Source organism: Ornithorhynchus anatinus, chromosome 5 (assembly GCF_004115215.2).
Source record: "Ornithorhynchus anatinus isolate Pmale09 chromosome 5, mOrnAna1.pri.v4, whole genome shotgun sequence".
Taxonomy (NCBI): Eukaryota; Metazoa; Chordata; class Mammalia; order Monotremata; family Ornithorhynchidae; genus Ornithorhynchus; species Ornithorhynchus anatinus.
The window spans coordinates 71,472,133-71,497,786 of NC_041732.1; the positions used below are offsets into that span (position 1 = coordinate 71,472,133).

General features: G+C 46.1%; 1 protein-coding gene and 1 non-coding gene across 8 annotated transcripts in view; both read right to left on the reverse strand.

Annotated features, from left to right (window-relative positions):
• CAMTA1 (calmodulin binding transcription activator 1) overlaps nucleotides 1-25,654 on the reverse strand; it is a 1,175,303-nt gene that overhangs the window by 813,027 nt on the left and 336,622 nt on the right. The gene's annotated exons all lie outside the window — the stretch shown is intronic.
• On the reverse strand, nucleotides 15,808-15,945 carry LOC114812485. Its single transcript, XR_003760138.1, has one exon. It is a non-coding gene; the product is annotated as a small nucleolar RNA SNORA7 (small nucleolar RNA).

Sequence of the window (25,654 nt, forward strand, 5' to 3'; positions counted from 1 at the left end):
CTAAGTGCTTAGGAGAATACAATGTAAAAGAGTTAAGAGATACATTTCCTGTCCACAAGGAATTTACAGTCTAGAGGGTTCTTTTCACCTGCCCAGCTGGGAAAGCCTGGGGTCTGCAAAACGATGAGTCAGAAAACTCCCATGGTTTCCTCACTGGATCTATTTTTTTAAGGAATTTGTTAAGTGCTTCCTATGTGCCAAGCACTGATCTAAGCAGTGGAGTAGACACAAGATAATTTCCATATCCCACATGGGACTCACAGTCTTAATCTCCATCTTACAGTGGGGGAACTGAGGCTCAGAGGAATTAAGTGTCTCGCCTAAGGTCACACAGCAAGCGACAGAGCCGAGATTAGAATCCAGATCCTCTGACTCCCAGGCCTGTGCGCTTCCCATTAGGCCACGCTGACTCTCTTGTTCCTCTTGTGTGATACATGGAGCTCAGCCAAGTCCAAACTCTCAACCCCATTACCTCTGAGGTGTCCCAGGAATATGGAGACTAGTGAAAATGCAGTTCTCCTGGCAAATGAGCAGGGCGAGGTACAGAAGTGACACCTCGGCCATGGCATGATTCTTAGACAGAGAGCCCCAAAAGGACTGTCCTAGACGGAAGACATGCAGATACACTGTTGCCCTCGCTACATACTGGAGTATCCTGTTTCCTGCCCTCATTTGCTTTGATATTGTGCTCAATAAGGAGAAACCATCACCCCTCCAAAAGAGGCTTGTTTATGTTCTCAGACTCTTAGAAGACTAATTATATTGCCTATTTCCCTCACCCCAAGTTACGATGTCACCTTTTTCCACACACGGAAAATCCTGACATTGTCAGACTGCAGAAAATGGTTTAATTCCAGCCAAAGAGTTTTGTCTTGACGTCTCTCTTGGTGGTGAATTACCTCTCTTAGAAGGGGGAAAAAAAAAAAAAGACGCTATGAAATGTGTGATAGAGTATTTATCTTGTGCATTAATCAGGAGTGTCTCTCTGAGGTTTTAATGTCCCTGATAATATCACAGTCTTGAGAAACAATGAGGCCTCATCACTCATAAAGCATTCCACCCGATTAAACCCGACGGTTCAGCCAGACATCCACAGACAGAATTACAGCTGGTTCACATCTGAAAAGCCCATTCTCATTGGTTACTTGAAGTGAGCTGACTCTTGCTTGGCGAAGGGCAAATCCAGGAGGTTGGGCTAAAGTCTTCATTGGCCACATGACTTAAGGAGCAAGGTCAGTCCAATTTCATTGGAAAGCACCTTTCTAAACCCCAAATGAATGGCCGGCACTTCTGGGAAATGTGAGATTCTACTGACTTTATATCTCCAAGTTTCGAATTGAGGCCCAAAGCAAATATAACATGGTTGATCTTCTTTGCCTATAATAATAATAATTACAGTAGTTAAGAGCTTACTATTTGTAGCAGACAAGTGGTGAAACCTGAACTAGAACAGCTCTGCCACTTGTCTGCTGTGTGACCTTGGGCAAGTCACTTCACTTCTCTGTGCCTCAGTTACCTCATCTGTAAAATGGGGATGAAGACTGTGAGCCCCACGTGGGACAACCTGATTCCCCTGTGTGTACCGCAGCGCTTAGAACAGTGCTCTGCACATAGTAAGCGCTTAACAAATACCAACATTAATTAAATTAAACCAAGGTCCTCTGACTCCCTGGCCCATACTGTTTCCACTAGACCACACTACCCAGTTCTGTTATTACAAGTGATTTAATGACGTTCTTGGATGAAGAACGATCGAGGAGTTGGAGGGCGTTTTCTTTCGAGATGAGTCTGTTCTGGCCTAACACTATCCGCGATTGGCACAAGTAAGTTCCGTGAAGGAAGAAACAATCGTGTATATGCCCACGGTGTTTTTGGTCGTGTCATGCTGATGTGCTCCCCAGCCTCTGCCCTAGCTTTGTGGTACTAAACTATACCATCGATACCTGGTTTTTACTTAGTGTTTACTGTGTGCATTGCACTGAGCACTTGGGAAAGAAGAACCCAACAGAATTGGTAGAAATAATAATAAGCGTGATAGTTGTTAAGCACTACACTAAGCAATGGAGTAGATAAAAGATAATCAGGTCCCACATAGGGCTCACAGTCTAAGTAGAAAAGAAAACAGGTATTGAATCCCTATTTTTACAGAGACACTGAGAAATTAAGTGACCTTCCCAGGGTCACAGAGCCAACAAGTGGCGGACCTGGGATTAGAACCCGGGTCCTGACTCCCAGGCCTGTGCTAATAATAATAATAATAGTGATGGTATTTGTTAAGCGCTTACTATGTGCCAAGCACTATTCTGAACTCTGGGGTAAATACAAAGTAATCAGCCTGTCTCAAGTGGGGCTCACATGCTTAATCTCCATTTTACAGATGAGGTAATTGAGGCATAGAGAAGTTAAGTGACTTGCCCAAGGTCACACAGCAGACAAGTGGCGGAGTGGGATTTGAACCCATGTCCTCCAACTCCCAAGCCAGTGCTCTCGCCACTAGGCCACACTGCTTCCCCTGAGACTCCTAGTCTGGGTTCTTATCTCACCGCGTGGAAGGTGGAGGAGAGAGGCAGATGGTAGTAGTAATAATAATAATAATAATAATAATGACGGTATTTGTTAAGTGCTTACTATATGTCAAGCACTCTTCTAAGCGCTGAGGTAGATACAAGCAGATCAGGTTGGACACAGTCCCTGTCCCACATGGGGCTCACAGTCTTCATCCCCATTTTAGAGATGAGGTAACTGAGGCACAGAGAAGTTAAGTGACTTGCTCAAGGTCATACAGCAGACCAGTGGCGGAGCCCAGGTCCATCTGACTCCCAGGCCCATGCTCTATCCACTAGGCTCCGTAGTAGTAGTAATAATAGTATTAATTAAGAATTTATTATTAATTATTAATGAACTCCCTGTTTTTCCAGGGTTCAAGCTCTTATTTTAAATACACATGCCTGTTCAGGCTCAGCAATGGTCTCAATGAGGGCCTCCCACCCATCAGACTTTTGATTCATTTTCTTCCTTGTGACTGAGTCAGGTTTTTCTAGCCCGGCTTCACCCCTGGGACCCTGAGAGGAAATCGGCCACAGCACGAAAGAGGGGCCAACTTCCGGAATGTCCCCGGCAGCTCGCGACTGGAGAGCGCCGAGCGAGATGGTAGCAAAGGAGACATTCTAATAAAGTAGTTTGAATGCTGGCTTGTCTTTGGAGAAAAGCGAAAAACATTTAATTCTCTAATTCCTTCAATCTGAACTGATATCAGGGGTCCTTTAAAGGCTCAGTGGAGTTTAGCTACTGGGATGAGCACCGGAGCGCGGGCTGCATACGAATAGCACGGGTATCTGGGATACACGCAAGCTATTGGCTTAGCAAATTATTTCTCATTCCACACCAAGATAAACTCTGTTCATTACACATGCCACGGTCTGCTCTTCGGCATAAAAATCGGCTTCTGAAGTCAGCTCATGTTCTGACAAACAGCGCTTGTTATACAGACGTGTTTGTATTCGGGAAATCTGAACAGCGGGCTTCTCCATTATGTTGAGTTCCCGGCAATCAAGGTCTCCGCCTGTGTCCCCGACATCCAGATAGTCATGGGGCCTCTAAGCTCTGGGCCTCAAGGACAATGGTGAGGGTTTGATTACAAAAACAAACAGAGCCTCATTTAAAGGGCCCCACTGTTTCTCTTGGCATAAAGCCTTCGATTCACTGAATCCAACTCTGCTGGACCTTGGAGTCATCTCTCACAGGAGGTCAGCCACTTTGGGCTGCAAATCTGTCCTTTCAGACCACTGGGAGACTATATTAGAAAAGGCTGCTCATCCCTTTTTAGGTCTTCGAGATTTCCTGTGATCCGTCCCTTTCCCTAAGAACATACCTCCCTCTCACGAACGCCTCTCCTCCAAGTCTCGCTGTCAGCTAATCACCGCTTATGTCCCTGCACACAAACACACCCTCGCAGAGACACATGGTTGTCAACTGGCACCACCGCTTACATAGAGAAGCAGCGTAGCTTAGTGGAAAGAGCCCGGGCTTGGTGACAGAAGTTGTGGGTTCTAATCCCGGCTCTGCCACTTATCAGCTGTGTGACTTTGGGGAAGTCACTTAACTTCTCTGTGCCTCAGTTACCTCATCTGGAAAATGGAGATTAAGACTGTGAGCCACCCGTGGGACAATCTGATTACCTTGTTTCTACCCCAGCGCTTAGAACAGTGCTTGGCACATAGTAAGTGCTTAACAAATACCATAAATATTATTATTATAGCTTAGAGTTCAACTCTCTCGCCTCTAACCTCTCACTCACTCTTCCTCCAGCCTGGAGCGCCCTATTCGCTTACGATATCCACAAGGCCTCCAACTATGCTCATTTTCAGAGCCCTCCTAAAAACCCACCTCCTCCACTAAGCCTTCCAAATAACTGGCAACCCTTGTTACATTAACCTTAAAGCCTTAGGATTCACTTTTTTTTTGCTCCTGGCTATCAATCAAGCAATCACTGGTATTTATTGAGCACTTACTTTGTGCAGAACACTGTACTAAGGGCTTGGGAAAATAAAACAGAGATGGTAGACCTGATCCCTGCCCTCCAGAAGCTTACAGTCTGCTGCAGGAGAAGGCAGAATTTAAATTAATTACGGAGAAGGGAAATGGTAGCATGTAAAATTATTAACATGAGTACTGTGGGACTGGGGTGAGTATCAAAATACTTAAGGACAAGTGCATAGTTGATACAGAGGACAGGGCAGATGGAGAAAGTGAGGGCTTATTCAGGGAAGGTCTCCTATCTACAGGATTTATGTGTGTAGTCCTTTCATAGTAATTTGAATATTAGTACTATCATTACTATATTTGTTAAGCACTTACTATGTGGCAAGAACTGGGATAGATGCAGTGCTGGGGCTCAAAGTCTAAGTGGGAAGGAGACAGGCATTGAATTCCCACTATACAAATGAGGAAACCCTAGCACAGGGTAGCTAAGTAACTTGCCCCAAGTGACACAGCAGGCAACTGACGGAGCCGGGATTAGAACCCAGCTCCTTTGACTCGCAGGCCCATTTTCTAATAATAATGATAACAATAATTTTTAGGGTTTTTGTTAAGTGCTTACTATGTGCTGAGCACTGTACTAAGAGCTGGGGCAGATGAAAGATCAACGGGTCCCCCAGGAGCCTCTCAGTCTAAGCAGGAGGGAGAACAGGTATTGAATCCACATTTTGCAGATGAGGGAATTGAGGCCCAGAGAAGTGAAGTGACTTGCCCGAGGTCACAGAACATACAAGTGGCCATGCTGTTTCCCATATGAATTATTAATTCAGCTAATTCATCCTGTTACATTTATGTTAGAACTTTCCAGGCGCTTAGTACAGTGCGCCGCGCATAGTAAGCGCTCAATAAATACGACTGAATGAATAAGCGCTCAATAAATACAACTGAATGAATGAACCTAGTATATCCTTGTACTCCCTCTGCCCCGCCAATTGGACTGAAAGCTCTCCCTGTGGGCAGGGAATATTGTCTTGCCCTCTAGACTGTAAGCTCACTGTAAGTAGGATGTGTGTCTGTTACACTGCTGTGTTGTGCTCTCCCAAGTACTTAGTAGAGTACCCTGCACACAGTAAGCACTCAATTCATTCATTCAATAGTATTTATTGAGCACTTACTACGTGCAGAGCACTGTACTAAGCGTTTGGAATGCACAATTCGGCAACAGACAGAGACAGTCCCTGCCCAGTGACGGGCTTACAGTCTAATCGGGGGAGACTCAAAAAATACGACTGATTGATTGACTGCTTCTGCTGAACTCTCCCAAGTGCTTAGTACAGTACTTTACAGGCATGAGGTGCTCAGTAAATACTGCTGATTATCAGCTCCCAAAAGGCCACCGAATAGCTCCTGGAGGCCTCAGACTCTTTTGCAGTATCATTGTCTGTCAAAATGGCTGGGTCACTAGAGGACTCCGGATCTTCACAGCTATTTGCAACCTTAGGTTTAGGGAATTAAGATATGGCCACCGTAGACAGAAATGCACTGAACAATTTCTAGTGTTCTGTACAAACATTCCTCGACTTTGTAAGGCACTTCTGTATTTTTCCCAAGGCACTTCCATGTCAATGATCTCATTTTATTCTCACATCACCAGGAGGGACACGTATCATGACCCTCATTTCACAAATGAGAAAAGTGAGACAAGTATTATGATCCCCATTTCACAAATGATAAAAACAAGGAACAGAGAGGCTATGCAACTCGCCTGAGGTCATGAAAGTGCAGCAGTGCAGTGTAAGAGCCCGGGACTAGAACCCAAATCTCCTGGCTCACAGATGCACACCCTTTCTGGTCGATCCCACTACTGTTTATAAAGTCAGGCCCCTTACAGTGGCATGTGGCAGGTAAGTGGCAATAATCATGTTATAATAGAGTCATAGTTAGGATTAGCAGATTCCCTTGCTGTGACAATCTACTGTCACGCATCCTTCACCGATAAGAAGAGATGGGGCTTGTGTCCCTCAAATATAAGGTAAGGTCTTTGCCTTTCTAGCAGACACATCAGGTGAGAGACAATAAGAAAATGCAACAAAGGGCCACCCTCTATTTCTAAGACACCCCTAAATAATAATTAAATATTAATTATGGTACTTTTAATGTGCTTACTATATGCCAAGCAGTGTTCTAAACACTGGGGTGGATACAAGGTAGCAAGGTCGGACACAGTCCCTGTCCCACACAGGACTCACACTCTTAATCTTAATGAGACATGTGGCATATCTGGGATTGGAACCCATGACCTTCTGACTCCCAGGCCCGTGCTCTATCCAGTAAGCCACGCTGCTTCTCTACATAAACCTTAAACTCTGAAAACAATGGAGAAGATCAAAATCCAATACTGCTACTAAAAGAACCTTTCCTGGGTTCATTTGAAAGAGAAAGCTATGTAAAAGTTGTGTTTCTTCACTCAGCTAAGCCTCCCTTTCACCAAGAATCTGGATGCAACAAGCAGTCATCTTCCCTCTGTTACAGATGTGGATGCATAAACTAAATGGCTAGAGTAAGAGAATATCATTAAAGGTTAATTATGAGAAATTTAAAGGTTATTTTTGCATATCTCACCTCTTGGACAAAAGCCTCTTCCTCATTATCCATCCAGAATATAAATTAATCTGGAAAGCACTTAAAATGCCACAAAGCCTTTAATTTTATGGCCAGGCTAAATATCATGAATAAATATGTGTTTCCCTGGTCCTTTGGTGGTGTTACCTGAACAGGAGTATTTCTCATCAAAGTCATTTAGACTCCATCCTCTCCTGCCTCTGTCTGGAACCCTGTGTTACCGTGAAAGACGATAGGGAGTCAATGTCATTATCTACTCAAACATTAAAATTTTTATGGTATTTGTTCAGTGCTTACTATGTGTTAATCACTGTTCTAAGTGCTGGGGTAGGTACAGGTGAATTAGGCCAGGCCCAATTCCTGTTCCACGTGGGACTCTCAGTCTAATTAGGAGGGAGAGTAAGTATTTACAGTTGAGAAGCTGAGGCACAGAGAAGTTAGAGTGACTTGCCCAAGGTCACACAACAAGCAATTGGCAGAGCCGAATTAGAACCCAGGTCCTTTGACTCCCAGGCTCGTGCTCTTTCCACTAAATTACCTTAATCCAACTCCCCGCGTCCCATTTACACACAAACACACATGCACAAACACCCCTTCAACCGTAAATTCCTAAAAAGGGTCCCCCTGCCTACCCAAACCCCAATCCATTCCACTTTATCTCTGGGAAACCACAGCCTTCTTACTTCTCGGTCTTTGTGGTCCGTCCAATTCCCAGCGGCCCATCCTGACTCCGACTAGAGCTATTGATGGAGAGGAGAATCCCTGCCTTAATAAAGTTAGACTCTGTTTCACTGAATAATTTACCTTCACACACTGCATTTAAGAGTGTTGCCATTTCTGCTGATTCCACAGCTTCTGGGGTGAACCTGAAGCAAAACTGGGTGTAGAGGAGGCCAGGAGGAAAGGGAGATGTGCTACTGCTCCCAGTGAATGGCTGGGGGGTGAATTTATGGGGAAGGTGAGATTAACAACCTACACTTAGAGGGGTCTCACCCTCACACTAGGGCAGCTCATTCAGGCTTGACTGGATTCACTAAGAAAAAAATTTCGCTCTGCACATAGTAAGCGCTTAACAAATACCATCATTATTATTTCATTCAATTGGGTGACATAGAGAGTTTCCTCGGAAGTAGCGTGATGTAGTAGATAATGCACGGGCTTAGGAGTCATAAGATCATGGGTTCTAATCCTGGCTTCGCCACTTGTCTGCTGTATGACAGGTGCTTGTCTTCTCTGTGCCTCAGTTACCTCATCTGTCAAATAGGGATTGAGAGTGTGAGCCCCACATGGGACAGGGTCTGGGTACAACTTGATTTGCTTGTATTCACCCCAGTGCTTAGTACAGTTTCTGGCACAGAGTAAGTGCTTAACAAATACAATTTTTTAAAAACAGGAGGGATTGATCCCTTTGCAGCCAGCCTCCTGTCTCATGGGTCTTTTGGGGTCAGTCAAGTCCGGGGACAGGCTTCTAAATTCACCAGATCTTCCCCAGAATTGGTTTCTGAACCTCCAAACAATCCAATTACCTTCTATCTAACCCAGAATTTAGTACAATGCCTGGCACATAGTAAGCATTGAACAAATATGATTATTATTATTATTATTATTATTACATTGCTTGGCACACAAGAAATGCTGAATGAATACCATTAATTAAGTGAGGTGGAGAGGAGGAGATCAGGTCACAAATCAGCCTCCATCTCACCCATCTTTCTGTCAACCTTGGCCCATGGCCTACCTCGGGCCTTTAACGCCCTCTCTCCTCCAATTTGCCAAACAATTACTTTTCCCCCTTTTAAAGCCTTACTGAAGGCACATCTCCCCCAGAAGGCCTTCCCAGCTTAAGCCTCACTTTTCCTCATCTCCCACTCCCTTCTGAGTCACCCTGACTTGCTCCCTTTGCTCTGCCCCCCTCTCCCAGCACTTACATATATATAATTTAATTAATATTGACGTCTGTTTATTTGTTTTGATGTGTGTCTCCCCCCTCTAGGCTGTGAGCTCATAGGACAGGGATTGTCATTCTTTACTGTTGTATTGTACTTTCCCAAGTGCTTAGTCCAGTGCTCTGCATATAGTAAGCACTGAATAAATATCATTGAATGAATGAATGAATGAATGACTCTAACCCTGCAGGAGTGTTTATTAGCATTCATCCAACTTATTAGGAGTGCTATAGAAACAGTGTTTTCCTCTGACTAACTAGCTCACAGTTCCCTCAATCTCATGCTCACCTGCAAGCCTGGCTGAATAATTCATGAGAAACGTATCTGAATGAAGAGGCCAGAGACAGTAAATTCTTTTGGGTCAGGCCTACTGGGTGTTCAGGGGATTCTGCTATTAGATCATTTTAAAACAAAAGGGATAAACTGTTGAAATAATTAATTATTGGTTTTTCAACTCTCCTGAACTATAGTGGCTAAAATTTATTGCAAATCAATGTCTATTAAACTGTCTCTATGTGCTCCTGCCGACAGGAAAAAAAAAAAAAGGAAAAAGAGACAAAAAGGGAGAAGTCCCATAAATGCTAAGAGAGCTAGAAGAAAGGGTTAAAAAGCTGCTCAAAAAATACACTCTGCATCTCTTGGACAGGTTTGGAACCCTGAATTATCTGATGCTAAATGGAGAGTGTCTGTGCATTCCTGAGACAAAGCACAGAGACTTTGTGTCTCCAGGACAGAAGAGAGAGTTGGGAGAGAGTGAGGGGGCGTGTGTACTGGGATGGTGGCTCACCCAAGGGAAGTCATGGGAAAAAAAAAGGAAGAAAAGGGAAAGGAATGTTGGCACAGTTCAGCTGGAGACCTAGTTCAAAGAAAGGAATATGGCCCTGTTAAAACCCACCGAGAACTTTAAAGGCACTGAGGCAGAATGATCCTACCTGACAAGGTGCTAAGAAGATTTGGGGCTCACATCATCCCTGTTTACAGCTGAGTATCTTGAATTCTTTAAGCTCATTAACATAATAATAAATGTGGTGCTCCTTAAGCGCTTAGATGGGCCAACCACTCTACCGAGCGCTGGGGTAGATACAAGTCAATCAGATTGAACACATTTTGCTGTCCCAAATGGGGCTCACAGTTCAAGTGTGAGGGAGACCAGGTACTTCATCCCCATTTTACAGACAAGGAGACAGAGGCACTTAGAAGATAAGTGACTTGCCCAAGATCACATACAAGCAACCAAGTGGCAGAGCCGGGATTAGAAACTTGGTCCTCTGACTCCCAGATTCACAAGACCACATTATCTCCCAAGTGAGGTGCGTGAGTCTCGAGGTGAGGTTGGAAGCTTTTCCCCCTTGGCTTGTTTTATTTTAGAGAAAAGAGCATCCTCCCCTCTCCCTCTCTCTGCTCTGATTTTGAATAGTTCAAAGCCTAGGATAACTGGAAGGGTCATTATAGGCGGCCGGCATTCTGAGGGTACAGAGGACATTGGGGACCGATGGACAGGAAAGGAGACATTGAATCCCGCTGGGAAACTGCAAAGTGCCACCTCCCACACTTCACTTCCCAACGTAACTTTTCAAAACCGTTCCCTGTTCCCCCAGAGCACCAAGTCTTCGGCAGTCTCCCCACCCCCTGTCAACTGCGGGCCTAGCCGTCCACCCCTTTCATAATTTGATCGATGTCTCGGTGCCAAATATGCATGAACATTTGTCCTTCTGATTGTCAGTCCTTTCATAATGATGATTAATAATCTGCGTAGTTGTTGAGCGTGAAACAAATATTTATACTGTGAAACAGGCATTTCAAAGAGAGCGTGGAAGTAAAGCTGGAAATAAATAGTAGGTCTCCCAGAACACAGTCTGTACTCCTCACTCCCATTCTGCCAGTCAGAGCAGAATTAAACCTGGCATGCACTTTCTAGTGCATTGACCAATCTGCTCTTCCACCCTTTGGGTCTCTTCCAATTTTGCTGTCTTAAGTTTTTGACTGCTGCTGATGAAGGGAGACGTGGCCGAAAGGAAAGACATCTGAGTTTTGGGGCTGCTGAATTGCTGAGTGACCCGGGGCAAGTCATTCACCCTCTACGGGCCTCGGTTTCCTCCTCTCTAACTGGGGATAATCATTCTTGGGGAAACAGCGTGGCTTCGTGGAAAGAGCATAGGTTTGGGAGTCAGAGAACATGGGTTCTAATCCCAGCTCCGCCACTTGTCTGCTGTGTGATCTTGGGCAAGCCACTTCACTTCTCTGTGTCTCAGTTACCTCACCTGTAAAATGGTGATTAGGACTGTGAGCCCCACGCGGGGCAACCTGATTACCTTGAACCTACCCCGGTACTTAGAACAGTGCTTGGCACATAGTAAGAGCCTAAAAAATACCATAATTATTATTGTTATTATTCACTCATAAATAGAACCCAGGTCCTTTGGACTCCCAGGCCCATGCTCTATCGTTTAGACTGTGAGCCCGTTATTGGGCAGGGATCGTCTCTATCTGTTGCCGAATTGTACATTCCAAGTGCTTAGTACAGTCCTCTGCACATAGTAAATGCTAAATAAATACTATTGAATGAATTTACTAGGCCACTATGCTTCTCACTGTGGGCAGGGAACATACTGGCCAACTCTGTGTGCCGTACTCCCCCAAGTGCTTAGTACAGTGCTCTGAGCATAATAAGCGTTCAATAGATACCATCGATGGCTAGACTGATCGACTGACTGAGGAGCTGGGCTGAGTTCAAAGTTCAGCAGGCACAGTACTCCGACGAGTCAAGTTTGAGTTCACTGAGTTTGAAGCCCCCTTTTTAAGCCCTCCCCAATTTGGGATGAGCAGTGTGTACCCAAGTAAGGTTGCTCAAATCTTGAGAGTGTCACCAACCCCACTGCTGCCTCACAGGAGATGAAGCAGCCAACACAGGACTGTTTGGTTAGGGGCAAGAGGAGGGAGTGTCCCACCACCAGTAGAAGATGCATGCTGTGGCCAGGGAATGCGTCTATCAACTCTGTTACGCTGTATTCTCCCAAGTGTTTCCTACAGCATTCTGCACACAACAAGCACGATAATGATCGATTGATATATAAATATATAAATACGAAGGATGGATTGATGTGCTGTTTTTCCAGAAGTGATGATGGTTTGCACAGATCCATCCCTGCAGTTCCATAAGGCCCCCTCATCGCGGGCCCTTCCGTTGAAAACACATTTTCAGGACAGCGCCTGGCTCTCGGCTTCTCATCTCCTAATGATCTGTCACCTCCAGCAAAGCCCCCTATAAATTCATAATGATGACGATAGTCCCAGCCCCAATCACCCACCCGTCAGCCAAACTTCTGGGGGGTTTTAGCCTTTTTTTAACCTCTCCTCATCTATCAATCCCTTGAGTCCTTTTTTCCGGCGGCCTGCATTTCTCTGCTCTCCCTGGGAATGAGAGGTAATTGGATCCCAAGGTGCGGCCTCTTTTCCACGACAAGGATCGCCACCCGGGACAGCTCACTAGAAAGGCAGAAATTTTCTCTACTTATGTTGCTGGGCAATTATTTACTTAGATTAATGAACGGCTCTCCCTCTAGACTGTAAGCTCGTTGTGGGCAGGGAATGTGTCCGTTATATTGTTATAGTGTACTCTCCCGAGCGCTTAGTACAGTGCTCCACACACGGTAAATGCTCAATAAATATGATTGACTGACTGGCTCATTTAACTGTATTTTATTTTTGCTGTTTCTCTACCGCCCGTTCCCCTGGGGGGTCAATCACAGTGGTCTGCCTGATCCCCGATCTCCTACCGATTCTGATTCTCCACAGACCCATGTGGGAGGGGTAGCTGGGATAATTAATGGACCAAGAATCCCAAACCAGCGTGAACCCCACTGCCTGACACATCTCATCCATTCACACCCACCAAGGCTGGAAATTAAGCTACTCACTGGGTTTAAACCAATTTCCAAGCCAATCAGAGTGTACTGTGAGAAAGGACATTCACCTGTCCCAACACTTCCTGCAAAAACAGAGGCCTAGGGGAGGATCAATGTTTTAAGAATAAAGGATTTGTGACCTTTGTCCGTTGGTTATACATCCCAACTGCACAGCACTTATGTTCTTATCTTTAAATTATAAATTACTTATTCATATTAATGTCTGGCTTCCCCCCTAGACTGTACATTCATTATGGACAGGGATTCTGTCTGCTAATTCTCCCAAGCTCTTGATACAGTGCTGTGCACATATTAAGCGCTCAATAAATGCCATTGATTGATCGATTGAAATGGGTCCTGCTGAAAAATGGTGTTGAAGGTTCAGCATGGAAGAAACCTTCCCATTCTATGAGTCTATCAGGGTCCACGGTGCCGCACTGTATTTAGGAAGGCTGCTTTGTCAGGGCTAAGAAACTTTAGTTCCATTATTCCCAGTTCTGAACCTAAAAGAAATTAGATAGGGAGGAGAAAGAAGAGACGAGACTGTGAAGAAGAAAATGGACAGTTCAAGTAATAGTTAACCAAAGGCTAAGTTTCAAAAGTATAGTAATAATAATACAATTATGATATTAAAGTGTTTACTATGTATTGTGTTAAGTGCTTTGGAAGATTCAAGATATTCAGAGCAGACGCGGGGCTCACAATCTAAGTGGTTTTTTTTGTCATTTTGTTTTAGGTTGGGTTGGGTTTTTTAATGGTATCTGTTAAGCTCTTACTCTGTGGCAGGCACTGCACTAAACCCTGGAGCAGATACGAGCTAATCGGGTCAGACACAGTCCATGTCCCACATGGGGCTCACATTCTTAATTCCCAAGGCACAGAGAAGTTAAGTGACTTGCCCAAGGTCATACAGCAGATAATTGGTGGAGTTGGGATCAGAACCCAGGTCCTTCTCTGACTCCCAGGTCCGTGCTCTATCCACTAGGCTACGCTCTAGAGAAAGCAAAAATCTTACTCCCATTTTACCGATCCTGAGACACACAGAGCTTAAGTGACTTGACCATGGTCACGAAGTAGGCCGAGTGGCAGAGTCGGAATTAGAACTCAAGTCTTCTGATGCTCAGTTTCAGGCTCTTTCCATCAGGCCATATTGCTATTATTTAAATGGCCAACCTGCATCTGGGAAGCACGCACAGGAGCGGGATCTGCTAGGGTTGGGAAATCATATCATCAGACCAATACTGGAGTACTGGATCCCATAATGGATGTGGAGATACTGGGGAAGGTCCAGAGACAAAAGGGACAAAGGGTGGAAGACAGGACGCAGGTTTAAAAGAGATAGGGATGTCTGTCCAAGAAAAAAGAAGGCACGGGGAAGGCTTATTGAGTGTCTCCGAGCCTACACAAAGCTTTTATGAGAAGCGCTTAAGCGCGTAGTACAGTGCCCTGCCCAAAGTAAGCGCTCAGTAAATACAGTTGACTGATTGATGGAGAACACTGCCTAATCGTTTTCTTTGCCCACTCAGGTTCAAACAATTCGGGAGAGACTTTAATTGGAAGGCAGAAAGAGCCTCCTGTTCGGTAAGGGCAATAAAACACTGGAATGGACTGCCATGAAACGTGGCTCGGTGGAAAGAGCCCGGGCTTGGGAGTCAGAGGTCATGAGTTCGAATCCCGCCTCTGCCACATGTCAGATGAGTGACTGTGGGCAAGTCACTTCACTTCTCTGTGCCTCAGTTCCCTCATCTGTAAAATGGGGATTAACTGTGAGCCTCACGTGGGACAACCTGATGACCCTGTATCTACCCCAGCGCTTAGAACAGTGCTCTGCACATAGTAAGCGCTTAACAAATACCAACATTATTATGAAAGGTTAAGTCAGTCACCCATCTAGAGGCAGGAGGCTGGATCCAATGACCGCTCGAGTTTCTTCCTGTTCTGGGATTCCATGACTTTAATAGTCTAATACTTCTCCAGGTTCCCAAAGCTCCCTGTGTATGGGGTGACTTGAAAAGATGTTTGCGGGCTGAGACCATTTGCGACCTAACTTAAGGGCTCCTCCAAGAACCTCAACAACTCACCAAGGCAACAAAGTCCCAACTTTCTGGCAGGGGTTGAACTGGAGAAAGCTGCTTTTATTCTCGAGGCAATGACCTTAACACTGTAAATTAATTCTGAAGCACAATTGTTTTCAATCTTCATTTAAAACCAACCTTAGTTAATCTCGCTTTAATGACACAGGAAATGGAAATTCCCTTAATAAAATAAGTTATGAATATTTATTACCCCATTTTACCTGAAAAAATTGAATAATTCATCAATTAACTTTACTATTAATTATTTAATGCAAAATTAATACACCGCAAAACTCTTACGTAGCTGTGCGGCCCCGTGGCACTAGATGCTGAAATTAAACATCACCTGCCATGACATGAGTACCTACTGCATAGGGTATGTATATGGTCAGGACCACTCTATTTCTGTTCTTTAGGAAGGACTGTTTTCGTCCCCTTTCCACCAGATTAGACAGCTACTGCAACACCGTCCCACCCCGACCAGCCCTGAGTCCGGGGAGCCTGATGACCGGTTACTTCAGTAGATACGGTGCTTAAAATGAGAAGATAACTGCTCTCTCTACTTCTTCTTGTCTTGTCTTATGCCATCGAGTCACGCCCGACCCATAGCAACACCATGGACACATCTCTCCCGGAATGCCCCGCCTCCATCTGCAATTGTTCCGGTAGTGTATCCGTAGAGTTTTCTTGGTTTACCATCGCCTCCTTCCGTGCAGTAAATTTGAGTCTCTGCCCTCGACTCTCTCCCGTGCCGCTGCTGCCCAACACAGGTGAGTTTTGACTTCTAGCAGATTGCCTTCCACTAGCTAGCCACTGCCCAAGCCAGGAATGGAATGAATATCACTCTGCGTGACTCTCCCTCCTGTAGTCGAGACTGGTAGAGTATTGGAAACTCTCCAGGTGCGACCTTGAGAGGCTATTTCTTCTAGTGAGTGCTTAATAAACACCATGATGAAGAAACCGAAGCCCAGAGAGATTAAGCAACTTGTTCACAATGATAGAGCTGACCAGTATCAGAGATGGGATGGGAACCCAGGTCTCCTGATTCCCAGCCCCATGGTCCTTCCTCTGGGTCATGCTACCTCCCAAAAAGTCATAAAGGACAGAACCAATCCAGGACAAAACAGCTGGTCACCCACCCCACCCAGCCCTGCTGAGTATACTGTTGGTAACTTAGCAGTGACCATGATGCTTCCCTCAAAATTGCCACTCTATTTCCCATGTCACATATAAGTGAGAAGCAGCAGGGCCTAGTAGATGGAGCACGGGCCTAGGAGTCAGAAGGACCTGGGTTCTAATCTTGACTCTACCACTTGTGTGCTGTGTGACTTTAGGCAAGTCCCTTATATCTGTAATTTTATTTATTTTTATTGATGTCTGTTTACTTGTCCTGATATCTGTAGACTGTAGACCCCTCTTTAGACTGTGAGCTTGTTGTGGGCAGGGATTGGCTCTCTTTCTTGTCGTATTGTACTTTCCCAAGCACTTAGTACAGTGTTCTGTACACAGTAAGCGCTCAATAAATATGGTTGCGCGAATGAATGAATGAATGAACTTCTCTGGGCCTCAGTTACCTCATCTGTAAAATGGGGATTAAGACAGGGTCTGAGGACAGGGACTGGGGACAGGGACTGTGTTCAACCCGATTTGCTTGTATCCACCCCAGTGCTTAGTACAGTGCCTTGCACATAGTAAGCGCTTCCACAATTATCAACAAATACCATAAAAAGTCAAAACTCAAAAAGGAACTGAACAGTGAGAAAAGATTTCCTCCAAATAAAGGCTCAAGTCCACTGTTCTGCAAGTATATGGCTTTCCCGCCAAACAGTATCTCTGGTGAACTCTCTATCCAATGCCCGGGAGTGCAAAACCCTGAATCTCTATTATACATTGATGGCTTTGATCTGATAAACCAACGACAGATACATTTTACTGTTTCCCAGCCATTCAGAGACCAGGAACGAGGATGACGTTCCTAAGCATGACGTCAGGGAAGCAGTGTGGCTCAGTGGAAAGAGCACTACTAAGCTTTACTAAGAACCAGCTAATCAGGTTGGACACAGTCCCTATCCCATATGGGGCTCACAGTCTTAATCCCCATTTTACAGATGAAGTAACTCAAGTTCAGAGAAGGGAAGTTGGTATTTGTTTGTTAAGCGCTTACTATGTGCAGAGCACCGTTCTAAGCGCTGGGGTAGATGCAGGGTAATCAGGTTGTCCCACGTGAGGCTCACAATTAATCCCCATTTTACAGATGAGGGAACTGAGGCACAGAGAAGTTTAGTGACTCGCCCACAGTCACACGGCTGACAAGCGGCCGAGCCGGGATTCGAACGCAGGACCTCTGACTCCCAAGCCCGGGCTCTTTCCACTGAGCCATGCTGCTTCTCAGCAGACAAGTGGTATACCTGGAATAAGAGCCAGGTCCTTCTGACTGCCAGGCATGTGCTCTCTCAACTAGGCCATGTTGTGTCTCAGCATGTGATGCAGGATAAGATGCTTGACCTCTCTGTGCTGAGGAAGACAGGGCTGTATCTTCAGTGGCCCCTAGAGAATATCTTCCACAAAGTCCAGTTCCCTAATCTGGAAAACGGCCTGCCCGAGAGTGATACCGTGAGTAACGATTACCAATAAAAAGAAAAAAATACGGCTCTTTCGGTGCTAGGCTGGAGTTCTCATCCAGAATGTAACAGAGAATGAAGAAAAGTAAATTTCACCAACAAAATGTATAGTATGGGCAACACTGCTCAATTTTAGCATTTCCTGCTTTTAGTAGGATTAAATTACTCAACCACTGGATATTTTCTGTAAAAATATATAGACGGTAAATTTCGCTTCACCGGCAGAAAGCACAGAGGGAGACCATCGGCTCCACATTTATTTTCATTTTTAAGTCATTATAGGCGAGCTTTGTCTTAGTGGTAATTTCATTACCTTACCCTGCTGCGTTCCCTCTACATCTCACTGTGACCTGTTTTCTCTGACACCTCATCTGGGCTCCAGCCCCCATTTTACATAACAAATCGAATTTCCCAGCCTCCTGAAAATTCCTGCGGATGAAGAGTTAAGAAAAACGATGATAGGCTGTGGGAGGATGATTTGGCCAAGAAAGGCAGCTCCCGGTCCAGGCCTCCCAAAACATTCTTCCGCCACATTGAGGATCGTGAAAATCTCCACTCAACCCAAAAATCCAGGACGACGACGACAACGAGCGTCCATCTTCTTCAGAGACCAACTTGGAGACGGGACTCGTTGACGCATCGGTTTCTCGGAGGCCTTGGTAAGTCTTAGTAAGGTCCTTGTGGGCAGGGAACATGTCTACCAACTCCACAGTACTGGACTTTCCCGAGTGCTTAATAATAATAATGTTGGTATTTGTTAAGTGCTTACTATGTGCACAGCACTGTTCTAAGCGTTGGGATAGACATAGGGTAATCAGGTTGTCCCTCTTGAGGCTCCCAGATAATCCCCATTTTACAGATGAGGTAACTGAGGCACAGAGAAGTTAAGTGACTTGCCCATGGTCACCCAGCTGACAAGTGGCAGAACCGGCATTCGAACCCATGACCTCTGGCTCCCAAGCCCGGGCTCTTTCCACTGAGCCACGCAAGCACTCAATAAGTACCACTGATTGAGGGGTAGCTGTCTGTTGGAGCCAACTCCCAGTATCCATCAGAGTTAGCCAAAAAGGTCCCTCCTCACTCCTTAGCAGCTGAAAAGAATTGCCGCTTCCTATGTGCGCTTTTTCCCTATATGTTCAGGGCTGCTAGAGAGGAAGCTGAATCCTCAAGTCCAGACCAAAAAGTCCAGGGCACAAGGAAAAACGTATCTTCCCAAACCCCAGAAAAGAATGGGATTTCTCAGGAAGTCCAAGAAGTGCAAGGTATTTCTAAAAAAGACTGGAAGCACCTCGTGAGCTTCTCGTGTCTACCAACTCTGTTACGTTGTACTCTCCCCAGAGCTCAGCACAATGCCCTGCACACAGTAACTATTCAATAAATACGCAGCGTGAACTAATGGACAGAGCACATGCCTTATAGTCAGAAGGATCTGGGTTCAAATCCCAGCTCCACCACTTGTCTGCTGTGTGACCTTGACCAAGTCACTCCATTTGTCTGCTGCGTGACCTTGACCAAGTGGCTTCAAGTCACTTGTAAAGAAGCAGCATGGCGGAGTGGATAGACCATGGGCCTGGAGGTCGGAAGGTCACGGATTCTAATCCCTGCTCCACCGCTTGTCTGCTGTATGACCTAGGGCCCGTCTCTTCACTTCTCAATGCCTCAGTTACCTCATCTATAAAATGGGGATTGAGAGGGTGAGCCCCACGTGGGAAAAGGGACTGTGTCAAACCTGATTGCTTCATCCACCCCAGTGCTTCGTACAGTGCCTGGCACATAGTAAGTGCTTAATAAATACCATGATTATCATTAATTATCATTATTACTTCACCTCTCTCTGCCTCAGATATCTCATCTGTAAAATGGGGATTAAGACTGAGCCCCATGTGGTACACTGACTTGGTCCAACATGACTACCTTGTATCAGCCCTAGAATTTAGAAGAGTGCCTGGCACATAGTAAGCACTTGACAGATAACATAAAAATAAATAAATACCATTGATTGATTGATTAAAGACAAAATAAAAGCCCCACTTCTTTCTTCAAATGGCACCGCCATTAGCCTTTTGCATATCTGGAGTCTTGAGACTGGGGAAATGCAGGGAAGGCCCCCCCGTGAACTGTGGCCAACTCATTAGTGCTCCTTAACGAGAGCGAGAATGGGCCCAGCGTTACCCAGCCGATTTGCCGATTATTCATTCCACACAGAACGGCAGAAAATTATGAATTGTGAAAAGCCGTTTACTCAGCCAACGACCATTCCCCACTTGAAATGCTGCTCTGCAAACCGCCCAGATCTCTTTCCCTAACACCTGGGGTGATTCAGAGGGCCAGAATTGGTCCCTGGGAAATTCCATGCAGACCTCTATCAAATGGAACTGGTTCTCCTAACACAGGAGAGAGAGAAATGGAAAAGCCAAAAATAAACCGGTAGGTAGCAGAAGTGAAGCAAAATTACCGCCGAGAGACACTGACACAGTATGTAAATGGATATTGATTTGTGTGGGCCTATTGCAGCCGAAGGTTGTTATTCTCAGAAATATTAATCACTGCCAGATTTCCAGGTTTCAAAATCACAGAAAGGGTCATTCTAAGAGACGAATTCTTCAGCCCGGGACCTTCCCACTGCATCTCACATTTGTGCTCAACTGACATGAAAATCACAGGATCAAGCTGGGTATTTCGCTGACTAGATCAACCCTGGGTTCAACTTCGGATCTGGGTTCTAATCCCAGCTCCGCCACTTGTCTGCTGTGTGACCTTGGACAATTTATTTCACTCTCTGTGCCTCAGTTACCTCATCTGTAAAATGGGGATTAAGGCTGTGAGCCCTATTTGTCCCACGTGGGAATGAGATTAGGTCCAACCCGATTAGCTTATATCTACCCCAGTGCTTAGTACAGTCCCTGACACAGAGGAAGCGCTTAACAAATACCATTAAAAAAAACCAAGCGGTTATTGCGTTTGGACTATGGGATCAAGGCTTCATTTCCCATTGGCTCACTATGGGCGGGGAACACGTACACCACCTCTGTTGTATTATACTCTCCCGACCACTTAGTACAGTGCTCTGCACACAGTAAGCACTTAGTAAATGCTACTGATTAACTGATAGGCTACGGTCAGAATGGCCCAGCCATGAAACTAGTTCTAAAGGAGGGATCGCTTCAGAGGTGACCTTACTCATTCATTCATTCAATAGTATTTATTGAGCGCTTACTATGTGCAGAGCACTGTACTAAGCGCTTGGGATGAACAAGTCGGCAACAGATAGAGACGGTCCCTGCCGTCTGACGGGCTTACGGTCTAATCGGGGGAGACGGACAGACGAGAACAATGGCAATAAACAGAGTCGAGGGGAAGAACATCTCGTAAAAACGATGGCAACTAAATAGAATCGAGGCGATGTACAATTCATTAACAAAACAAATAGGGTAACGAAAATATATACAGTCGAGCGGACGAGTACGGTGCTGTGGGGATGGGAAGGGAGAGGTGGAGGAGCAGAGGGAAAAGGGGAAAATGAGGGTTTAGCTGCGGAGAGGTAAAGGGGGGATGGCAGAGGGAGTAGAGGGGGAAGAGGAGCTCAGTCTGGGAAGGCCTCTTGGAGGAGGTGATTTTTAAGTAGGGTTTTGAAGAGGGAAAGAGAATCAGTTTGGCGGAGGTGAGGGGGGAGGGCGTTCCAGGACCGCGGGAGGACGTGACCCGGGGGTCGACGGCGGGATAGGCGAGACCGAGGGACGGCGAGGAGGTGGGCGGCGGAGGAGCGGGGCGTGCGGGGTGGGCGGTAGAAAGAGAGAAGGGAGGAGAGGTAGGAAGGGGCGAGGTGACGGAGAGCCTCGAAGCCTAGAGTGAGGAGTTTTTGTTTGGAGCGGAGGTCGATAGGCAACCACTGGAGTTGTTTAAGAAGGGGAGTGACATGCCCAGATCGTTTCTGCGGGAAGATGAGCCGGGCGGCGGAGTGAAGAATAGACCGGAGCGGGGCGAGAGAGGAGGAAGGGAGGTCGGAGAGAAGGCCGACACGGTAGTCTAGCCGGGATATAACGAGAGCCCGTAACAGTAAGGTAGCCGTCTGGGTGGAGAGGAAAGGGCGGATCTCGGCGATATCGTAGAGGTGAAACCGGCAGGTCTCGGTAACGGATAGGATGCGTGGGGTGAACGAGAGGGACGAGTCAAGGATGACACCGAGATCGCGGGCCCGAGAGACGGGAAGGATGGTCGTGCCATCCACGGTGATAGAGAAGTCTGGGAGAGGACCGGGTTACTACTGCAGTAACTTAGTTACTGGGTTACCGGGTTACTGCTGCAGTAAGATACTTACTGCATCCACAGCCTTGCAATAAACACTCCCAGATCAAATACAACATGGGGCTGCTGTAGACGGGTCCAGTCACGGAAGAGGAGTCTGTGTCCACTGCAAGGGGGTGGGGAAAAATAGGAAAAAGATTCCCCCCGGGAACTCTGACTGAATCGCCATGTCCAGTTGGCAGGGCAATGGAGCTCAGGAGTCCCGAGATGCTGTACCTGGATCCTTCCACCTCGTTGGCCGGACAGTAAGAGGGGAGAAAGCAAAACCAGGAAGAGAGCCTCCCATCCCCACCTCTTCTGCAGTTTAGTGATAAAAGGGAGAGCAATTTCTGTCATCTCCAGCCTTCCCCAGTCCTACATCCTCATCAGAAATGCCAAACTGAGGTGGAAGAGGAGGAAGTGTCTGGTGCAAGAGGAGCAAACATGAGCCCTGCTCCCTTCATTCCACCCTCCTCACAAAAATCCCAGCTCCGCCGCCAGTCAGCTGTGTGACTTTGGGCAAGTCACTTCACTTCTCTGTGCCTCAGTTACCTCACCTGTCAAATGGGGATTAAAACTGTGAGCCCCAAGTGGGACAACCTGATCACCTTGTATCCCCCCAGCGCTTAGAACAGTGCTTTGCACATAGAGCTTAACAAATACCACCATTATTAAAGCCGGGAGACAACCCCATCTGGATCAGAGCCGTCCTTCCCACTCTACCCAAGAGGCGTTCTCAGAGTAGCCTCTGATGGCCCCTTTGCTGACCCAGAAGTAACAAGCGGATATTCTGTTCCGCATGTAGCAAAACAACAAAATGGCATTTTAATCCCACATGAAAAGGGTCTTTGTGGAATCCCACAGAATTTACAGCATGTTGCTGGGTGTATCGAACCCTATGCCTCCCCCACTGGATAAGGAGTCTTATCTTTCCCTTCACAGGCCCCTAATAACCCGGGCTCTGGTTTTGAGCCCTGGGACGAGGGGGCAGGAACTGAGGTTGAGGGGGACTGAGTGCTGAAAATAAAAATACTATTGACTACACCACCAGACAATTGTCTATTCTGGGTGTGCATGAGGGGAAGAGAGCCATGACTGAATGGCACCCAGACACCTCACCACTCAACTAGGAAGGGATTTTTCCACTGAAGAACTAGTTAGAGGCTGCTTTTATTAAGCTTATGTCTCTCTTCTTTAGATTCCTCACAGTCCCTCTTTTACAGTCCCTTTTGGGCTCCTCTTTGACGACTTCCCTGCCTCCAGCCTCTCCTTGCTCCAATCCATATTTCATTCTGCTCCCCAGCTCCATTTTCACAAAACTGTTCAGTCCATGTTTCCCCACTCCTCAAGAACCTCCAGTGGTTGACCATCCACCTCAGCATCAAACAGAAATCCCATACCACTGGCTTTAAAGGACTCACCTTCAACGCCGCCCCCCCCCCCCCCCCACGCCCCTTTACCTTACTTCTCTGAATTCCTATTGCAACCCAGCCAGCACACTTGGCTCCTCTAATGCCAATCTACTCTCTTGTATCTCAATCTCATCTATCTCACCCCGAACTCTCCCCCACATCCTGCCTCCGTCCAGGAACACCTTCCCACTTCATAACCAACAGACAATCACTCTTCCCACCATCAAAGGCTTACTAAAACACATCTCCAAGAGGCCTTCCTCAACTAAGACCTCAATTCCTTTCCTCCCACTCCCTTCTGTGTCACCCTCGCACTAGGATTTATACCCTTTATTCACCGTTCCCTCAATCCCACGGTACTTTTGAACATACCCATAATGTATTTATTCATATTAATGTCTCTATCCCCTTCTAGACAGTAAGGCCATTGTGGGCAGGACATACTCTGTTATACTCTACTCTCCCAAATGCTTAGTACAAGGCTCTCCACACAGTAAACCCTCAATAAACACAGTTGAATGCCTAAAATTCAGAGCCTGATTTTACAGTACGGGAATAAGAGGATACAGTATGTGACATCAAATGAAAAAACAACAATATCCCCCCAAAATCCACAGCGTGCACCTCCCTGGCCTCCGTCTGCAGTCTCCAATAAGGATAGAGAGCAGGCGGAGGAATAAAGGGTGAAGACCCATTAACGTACATTTGCTACTCTGGTGATGATGATGGGTTTTTGTGCCTCGTCAAGAATTTGCACACTGTATTAGCTGAACACTGAAATGTATGTAACATGACATATTATTATGTTAATTTCATAGCAGGTCCCCAACTCAGCACAATACAAAAGGTTACAACCACTTGTCAAGGAAAAAGCATCTACATTGTGCTTATGACTGACCCAATTTCCTCAGAGTTCTGCCGTCAACAGTCACGGAAATAATCTTCCTGGAACACCTTTATCCAAGCTGCCTCTCCCCTCTTTCCCTCCCACCTCCTTCACTTGCTCTTCAGGCATATTTATTTAACCACCTGGGAAAGTCAGCCCCGAATGGGACAGGAACTGTGTCTTTTCAGGGTTTTTTAGGCACTTACTATGTGCCGGGCACTCTACTAAGCACTGGGGTAGATACAGGATAATTGGGTTTTAAACAGTCCCTATCCCACATAGGGTTCCAAGTCAATCCTCATTTTTCAGATGAGGTAACTGAGGCACAGAGAAGTGACGTGACTTTCCCAAAGTCACACAGCAGACAAGTGGGGGAACCAGAATTAGAATCCAGATCCTTCCGATTCTTACATCCATGCTCTATCCACTAGAACACGGTGTTTCTCTTTGTCAAGCCTGATAAACCTTTTTGCATTCCAGGGCTTAGAACAGAAGCAGCGTGGCCCAGTGGAAAGAACACGGGCTTGGGAGTCGGAGTCATGGGTTCGAATCCCAGCTCTGCCACTTGTCAGCTGTGTGACTGTGGGCAAGTCACTTAACTTCTCGGTGCCTCAGTTACCTCATCTGGAAAATGGGGATTACGACTGTGAGCCTCTCGTGGGACAACCCGATTACCCTGTATCTACCCCAGTGCTTAGAACAGTGCTCTGCACATAGTAAGCGCTTAACAAATACCAACATCATTATTATTATTATTAGCAGTACTTGTCACATGCTAAGCGCTTCACAAGTACCAAAAAAAAAAAAAGAGATCCTTCAGGTGGGAACCTGTGATAATTTTGGCAATTCTCTTCAAAATCCCTGCTCAAGGAGGACATAAAAGAGTAAAAGAGGCCCACATGGTACACACATTGTCCTAGCTGGCAGTTTTCTAGAGGAGACGTATATCCAGGCCAAACACCTACTGAACAGACAGAAAATGTGTGGGCCAAGCACAAGGTACAGAACTTGGTACTGGGCAGTACCAGGAGGCACTAGAGAAATAAGGTTTGAATATGCCTTGGTGTCAACCAGTCAACACGATGTTTGGGAGTGAGGCGGCATCGTCTCAAATTCCATCTTGCCCCGTGGAAAGCTGCCGGTCCCAGGAACTCCTGCATCTGGATTTCCCCACCTTCCACACAACCGAAAGGTCCCTGAGGACAGGGACTGGTTCTCGCACTTCTGTGGTACTTCCCAAATGCTGAATACAGTGTGTGTATTCAGGAGGCACTCAATAAATACCGATTCTACTTCTAGGGATCCTGTCTTCTGCAGAAGCACTCAGTAGGGAAACACTTTTTAGGTTTCAGCCTGCAGAAATGAAACTCAGAGGAGAAACTGAGAAGCAGCGTGGTCTAGTGGAAAGAGCATGGGGGTGGGAG